Source organism: Orycteropus afer, unplaced genomic scaffold (genome assembly GCF_000298275.1).
Source record: "Orycteropus afer afer isolate SDZICR_OR568_19922 unplaced genomic scaffold, OryAfe1.0 scaffold00007, whole genome shotgun sequence".
NCBI lineage: Eukaryota > Metazoa > Chordata > Mammalia > Tubulidentata > Orycteropodidae > Orycteropus > Orycteropus afer.
In genome coordinates, this window is record NW_006921594.1 from 2,411,486 (window position 1) to 2,419,474 (window position 7,989).

General features: G+C 41.7%; 1 protein-coding gene across 1 annotated transcript in view; it reads right to left on the reverse strand.

The window, feature by feature from the left end:
• The window catches only part of MDFIC (MyoD family inhibitor domain containing), a gene marked incomplete at its 5' end in the record, with an annotated part of 110,963 nt that overhangs the window by 39,682 nt on the left and 63,292 nt on the right, over positions 1 to 7,989 (reverse strand). The gene's annotated exons all lie outside the window — the stretch shown is intronic.

Genomic DNA, 7,989 nt, shown 5'->3' on the forward strand with positions numbered 1-7,989 from the left:
AATCTGATTCCTGTGTACTCCGTCTGGCAAAGTCCACGTGCATAGCTGCCATTTGTGTTGTTGAAAAAAGGTATTTGCAATGAATAAGTCGTTGGTCTTGCAAAATTCTATCATGCAATCTCCAGCGTTATTTCTGTCACCAAGGCCAAGTTTTCCAACTACCAGTGATTCTACTTTGTTTCCAACTTCTGCATACCAATCACCAGTGACAAGCAACACATCTCGCTTGTATGTTTGGTCAATTTCAGACTGCAGAAGCTGTAAAAATCTTCAGTTTCCTCAACTTTTGCTTTGGTGGTTGGTGCATAAATTTGAATAATAGTAGTATTAACTAGTCTTCCTCGTAAGCACATGGATATTATCCTATCACTGACAGCATTGTAATTCAGGACAGATCTTGAAACATCTTTTGTGATGATGAATGCCATGCCATTCCTCTTCAACTTGTCATTCCCGGCATAGTAGATCATATGGTTGTATGATTCAAAATGCCCAAAACCCTTCCATTTCAGCTCACTAATGCCTAGGATATCAATCTTTATGCATTGCATTTCATTTTTGACAACTTCCAATTTTCCTAGATTCATACTTCGTACATTCCATGTTCTGGTTATTAATTAATGTTTTCAGCTGTTTCTCCTCCATTTGAGTCATACCACATCAGCACATGGAAGTCCTGAAAGACTTACTTTATCCATATCAATAAGTTTGGTTCTACGCTAAGAGGCAGCTCTTTCCCAGTCCTATTTTGAGTGCCTTCCATCCCAAGGGGCTAGCCTTCCTGCACTGTGTTTCAAGCTATTCATAAAGTTGTCCAGTAAAGTATCAGACAGTGTTTCTCTGCTATTCATAAGGTTTTCCCTGGCCAATTTTTGAGAAGTGGATGGCCTCCTCCTTCTTCCTAGTTTGTCTCAGTCTGTAAGCTGCATTGAAACCTGTACACCATGTGCAACTCTGCTGGCATCTGAAACACCAGTGGCACAGCCTCAAGCCTCACAGCAACATACAAGCCTCACAGGTTGACAAACTGACAGACAAGTTTGTCTCCCTCAGCTGCTGGAAACCTCTGCACCCTCCTCTTACCTAATTCCTACCTGAAACCTGCCACTCTGTGGTCTCCAGCCGCTCCTGGTCCCTCCCTTTCCTGGCTCTAGGGAGCTTGGGTTTAAATGAATACACAAACATTATCTTTCACGTTTCAGCAAAATTATACCTTGATAGAAAAATACATTCAAATATAAGGATTTTTTTAAAATCAATTGGCATTTTGTTTTAAATTTGCAAATACTAAGATATCCCCAGAAAGTAAAGCAATTAACAACAAAAGCCTCCATTATATTCTTTCTAAGTGGAGCAATTCTCTAATACTTGTTCCTCAACTGCATTCTTCAAGTGAATCATAAATTTGGGCTCATTCTATGCCAGCTAAAACATACCAACTATAACAACTCCAGGTATAACAACTTACTTGGATAACATGAGCCCAATACGTATTTAAAAAGAGAAAAATTTCCCTTTAAGTTAGCAGATTTCATTGTAAATTATTATCTCTTGCAAACCTTAGTGATATATGAAAACATCATACTGCCTTCTATACAATCCCATGGCAAAGGTAGTATTTATATGTTTGCTCCCTTTGCTGTCTTAGTAAGTATTTCCTTTTCTTAAGTCAACTTCTACAGTGACCTCTAACTATAATTTGTAACAGTATAATACGGGAACTCTGGTGGTATAGTGCTTAAGTGCTTGGCTGTTAACTGAAAGATTGGTAGTTGGAATCCATCAACAACTAGATAAGAGCTTTCTTCTCTTATATGGCAATCTGCTTGCATAAAGCTTATAGTCTTGGAAACCTTATAGTGCAATTCTACTGTGTTTTATAGGGTCACTATGAGTTGTAATTGACTTAATGGCAACGGGTTTGGTTTTCTTTGCTATAATAAATGCACACAAATAAGTAATCTTATAACTGGTATTTATAAATATCTTATAGAAAATAAACAGCTTAAACAGTATTTCTACAGGACAAAAAAACACGCTAATCCAATAAACAATAACATGAAGGCATGACCTTTTCAAAATTTATTTTACGTACTAAAATTTTTATAATCCATATTATACTCTTCACAAGGAATAATGCCATGATATTTTGTTGTTTTGGTTTGTTTTTAAGAATCATAGGTTTCTAAGAGATAATAATGGGCATAATTTGAACAAATACATTTTTTAAAATATTAAAGTCATTCCCTTTGTTTTTAAAAGAATCAATTAATGGAAAAGCAGAAGTTTGCAAACTCCTACCATTACACTACATTATATTTCAACAGGTAGCTTTCTTCAGAATGCCCAAAACAATAACAAGGCAAAAATCACAGGTCGCTACTACTCATATAGAAGCTCTGGCAGTATATTGCCTAAGGCCTTTGACTGCCAACCAGAAGGCTGGCAGTTCAAACCCACCAGCCACTCCTTGGAAGGAAGGTTGGGCAATCTACTTCCACGGAGATACCACCTCGGAAACCCAAGGAAGGTCACCATGGATCAAATTGACTTGATGGCAGTGAGGATAGATAGATATAGATATAGATATAGATATAGATATAGATATAGATATAGATATAGATACAGATATAGATACAGATACAGATATAGATATAGATATATACAGAAGCTCTGGTGGCATAGTGCCTAAGGCATTTAACTGCTAACCAGAAGCCTGGTGGTTCAAACCCTCCAGCCACTCCTTGGACAGAAGGTTGGGCAATCTACTTCCATAGTGATTCTGTGTTGGAAACCCAAGGAGGAGTCCCTATGAGTTGGATCCGACTTGACAGCAGTGGGTTGTGTGTGTGTGTGTGTGTGTGTGTATATTTAAAACTCATATATTTAAAAAACTCATACATCAATCTCCAGGCTATTAGTCAAACATTCCTTCTACCTTGCTGGTGTTCCACCATGAAGTTTATAGGAAAAGAAAAGTAATATTTATTTTTATATGTGATTACTTCAAAAGAAGTTGATAGTCTATCACAATGGAATAGGGCATTTCCAAATACTCTCTTTTGGGGTAATATTTCAGAAATATGTAGTAAGGTAAGGTTTAGCATCTTAAAACACTGAGCAACATATACTGCAGGAAAATTAGGGTGGATAATAGCTAAGGAGATCCTACCAAGACATCTCAACATCTGAAACACTCTAAGTCTGGAAGGACAGAGTTAAGGGATTTATCTGCTAATCAAAAGGTCAATAGTTTGGGCCCACTAACTGCTCCACAGAAGAAAAGTGAGGCAGTCTGCTTCCATAAAGATTTCCACCCTTGAAAACCCAATAGGGTCAGTATGAGTTGGAATCAACTGGATGCCACTGAGTTTGAGTGAGTAAAGCCACCTGGAGACTTTACTATCTGATCATAGCATTCATGGATCACAAAGAACATAAGAGGAAGAGCTCCCATTTTGAAGCATATAGTACTTGTAGTTTTTAATTTAAACATGTTGACATACTTGTATAACTGTACACTTGCTTTCTGAAATAGGCCCTACACTCAATCCTGTCTTTGGGTCTCTCAAGCTCTCCTCTATGTGATATGGGCTCTCTGATAAAGAAAGAATACAAGTCCAAAAGCTTGAAACCAAGACATATGATCTAACATAAAAACCTGTACTAGGAGTAGGCTAGGCTGTTCACCTGTTAAACGAGCTGAGTAAGGCAAAAAGGGGGCAAGGAGGATCACTCCATCTTATGCAAGAAAATCAGCAGTTAACATTAATCAATAGCTGCGGTATAGTAAATTATTTAGTGTGGCTTTTCTACCCATAAGTCTTTGTAAACTCCAAGGTGGGATTTTCTATGAGCAACTGAGGAGCTCCTGATTGCTGAAGTCATCCACCTGGAGTATTTCTGTTGGGCGTGGCACGATACAATGTTCTGGGAGGTGCCCACTCTCTCTCAGGTGCTTAGAGTTCTGATGCTATGATTGGCTAGTTTGACCACCCTGCCGGGCTCAAAAGGAGGCCTCCTGGACACAGAGCTCTCTCGGACTGCTGGTTGAGGGAGACGTGCTGCTGGGAAAGAGACGCAAGAGACACGCATTGCTGAGTGAGACACCGAGGGACCAGCACTGCTGGGAAAGAGACTGTGAGAGACTGTTGGCTGAGGGACAGTGGGCTGGAGAGAGAGACTGAGCATTTTTCCTGAACTCAAATTGTAGTCTGGTGATTCCCTAATAAACCATGTAATCTGTGAGTTCTGTGTGGCCACTGCAGTGAATTATCGAACCCAGGAGAGAGGTGGTGGGTGCTTTGGGAGGAACGGTTGGTGAAAGGGCTGGAGGGAGGCAGCATGTCTGGCCTTGCAGTAATAGGCCTTGAGTTACTGCTGGTAATCCTGTCTTCCTCTCATGGGATTACAGGAGGTCAGAACATGTGGTCTCCTTGCTGTTTTTGCAATAGCAAAATAGTTAGTGAAAATAAACTGCCCTCAGTTCTTAGGACTGACATGATGCATTATACAATGACTAGTGGCACAGTGCTTAAGGGATCTGACTGCTAACCAGAAGGCTGGTGGTTCAAACCCACCAGCCACTCTTTGGAAGGAAGGTTGGGCAATCTACTTCTGTAGTGATACCGCCTTGGAAACCCAAGGAGGGTGTTCTGGTTACCTAGTGCTGCTCTGACAAGAATATACTACAAATGGGATGGCTTGAACAAACAGGAGTTTATTCCCTCACAGTTTGGAGGCTTTAAGTCCAAGTTCAAAGTGCCAGGCTCTAGGTGCTGGGTGAAAGCCCCTCAACCTTGGGCATTAGGTCTGCCTCTTGCTCCCGGACCACTGAAGCTAGAGGCATCTCTTCACTCAGGCAACCACTGGCTGCTGAGGCTAACAAGCCCAAGGTCAACAAATAAAATGGCACAGTCCACATGGCAGGCCATTAATTCAAATCCACTGTAAGTCCCAAGGTCGGCAGAGCATGGCAGGCTGTTGAACGACATGGCTACATGCAGGGTCCAAGCATGCCTTAAGCTAGAGACCATTCCCCAAGGTTTCTTCTTATATACAGGAAGCAGACCATATTCCCTAACGCAGCTAACTCAGCCCTCTTAGTAGATTCCACCACGGAGCTGATTACCAGTCTCATCATGTGCAATATTACATCCAGTTGCCCAGCCACTCAACAGCCCCAGTCAAGTTGATACAGAAACGTAACTACCACAGTGGGGTCACTATGAGTCAGATCCCACTCGACGACAGTGCATTTGTTGTTTTTTTTTTTAGAGTTTTAGGGTATTTTGCAAAGAATGACTCATATATTAATATATTGGACTTTTTGTGGTCTTTAGGAGCTGCTACATTAAAAGTACAAACATTTTAACTGTTGCTGTTGTCAGGTGTCATCGAGTAGGCTCTGACTCATGTTGTTGTTATGTGCCGTAGAGTTGGCCCCAACTAATAGTGACCCCTCCTTGGGTTTCCAAGGTGTTATCACTATGGAAGCAGATTGCCCAACCTTCCTTCCAAGGAGTGGCTGCTGGATTTGAACCTCCAGCCTCTGGTTAGCAGTCAAGTGCCTTAGGCACTAGGCTACCAGAGCTCCTAGCTCTGACTCATAGCGACTCTATGTACAGCAGAACAAAACACAGCCCAGTCCTACCCCAGCCTCAGAATCTTTGCTATACCTGAGACCATTGTTACAGCCACTGTGTCAATCCATCTCGTCAAGGGCCTCCCCTTTTTCATTGACCCTCCACTTTACCAAGCATGGGATCCTTCTGCAGGGAATGGTCCTTTCTGACACATGAGCAAAGTAGGTGACATGAAGTCTGGCCATTCTTGCTTCAAAGGAGCATTTTGTCGGTACTTCTTCCAGGACAGATTTGTTAGTTCTTCTGGCAGTCCATGGTACTTGCAGTATTCTTCACCAACACCACAACTCAAAAGCATCAACTATTCTTCATCTTCCTTATTCACTGCCCAGCTTTCACATGCATATGAGCCAACTGAAAATACCAAGGCTTGGGTTAAGCACACCTTAGCCTTCAAAGAGACATCTTTGCTCTTTAACACTTTAAAGAGATCTTTTGCAGCAGATTTGCCCAGTGCAGTACATTGTCTGATTTCTTGACTGCTTCTTCCATTGGTGTTGACTGTGGAACCAAGTAATATGAAATTTTTGACAACTTCAATCTTTTCTCCATTTATCATGGTGCAGCAGTACCACTGATCCAATTGCAAAGATTTTTGTTTTCTTTTTGTTGAGGTGTAATCCATACTGCAGTCTGTAGTCTTCAAAATTCATCAGTAAGTACTCAAGTCAACTTCACTTTCAGCAAGCAAGGTTGTATCATTTGCATGTCGCAAGTTGTTAATAAGTCTTCCTCCAATCCTGATGCCACATTCTTTTTCATGTAGTCCAGCTTCTCAGATTATTTGCTCAGCATACAGATTGAATAACTACAGTAAAAGGATACAACCCTGATACACTCCCTTCCTGATTTTAAACCATGCAGTATGCCCTTGTTCTGTTTGAACAACAGCCTCCTGGTCTATGTCCAGGTTCCTCATGAGCACAATTAAGTGTTCTGGAATTCCCATTCTTCTCAATGTTATCCATAATTTGTTATGATCCACACAGTTGAATGCTTTTGCATAGTCAATAAAACACAATCAAACATCTTTCTGGTATTCTTTGTTTTCAGCCAAGATCCATCTGACATCAGCAATGATATCCCACTCTGGTAGTTAAATTTGTATGTTAACTTGGCTGGGCCTGGTTGAAGTGGCTGGGCAGCTGGTGGTAGTTATTCCCCATGAGAAGACTGGCAATCAACTCCATGGTGGCATCTACCACAAGCAGCTGGGTAAGCTGCCTTTGGGATGTGGTCTGCTTCCTATGTATAAGGAAAAGCCTTGGGGATAGTCGCTAGCTTATGGCACGCTTGGACCCTGCATGTAGCCGTGTTGTTGTTCAGCAGCCAGCTATGCTCTGCTGACCTGGGGACTTACAATGGCCTGCCGTGTGGTTTGGTAACATTGGTACTATGCCTTTTTACTTGTCAACCTTGGACTTGGCAGCCTCAGCAGCCAGCAGCTGAGTGAAGAAAAGCCTCCAGCTTCAGTGGGTCGGGGGCAGGAGGCAGAGCTGCAATCCAAGGCTGAGGGGCTTTCACCCAGTCCCTAGAGCCTGGCACTTTGAACTTGGACTTAAAACCTCTAAATTATAAAAAATAAACTCTTGTTTGTTAAGGCCATCCCATTTGTGGTATACTCTTGTCAGAGCACCCCTAGGTAACCAAAACACCCATATTCCACATCCTCTTCTGAATCCAGATTGCATTTCTCAAAGTTCTCTGTCAATATACTGCTACAACTGTTTTTCAATTATCTTTAGCAAGATTTTACTTGCATGGGATGTTAATAATATTGTTCTATCATTTTCACATTCTGTGGGATCACCTTTCTTTGGAATGGGTACAAATATGGATCTCTTCCAGTTGGTTAGCCATGTTGTTGTTGTTGTTATTTGCCATCGAGTCAGACCTGACTCACAGCGACCCCTCCTTGGGTTTCCAAGGCAGTACCACTATGGAAGTAGATTGCACAACCTTCCTTCCGAGGAGTGGCTGGTGGGTTTGAACTGCCAGCCTTCTTGTTAGAAGTCAAGTGCCTTAGCCACTATGCTACCAGAGCTCCTGGTTAGCCATGTAGCTGTATCCAATTTCCTGGCATAGACAAGTCAGCACATACAGAGCTGCATCCGTTTGCTGAAACACTTCAATCGGTATTGTCACCACCTGGAACCTTATTTATTTATTTATTTTTTATTGTGATTTGGGTGAAGATTTACAGAGCAAATTCACTTTCCATACAGCAGTTCATATATACTTTGTCTCATGTCATTGACCACAGTTTACTACAATGCAACAGCTCCCCTCCCACTTCCTCCCCATAGTTACCTCTTTCCAGTGTCCATCCCTCCATACACTCCTG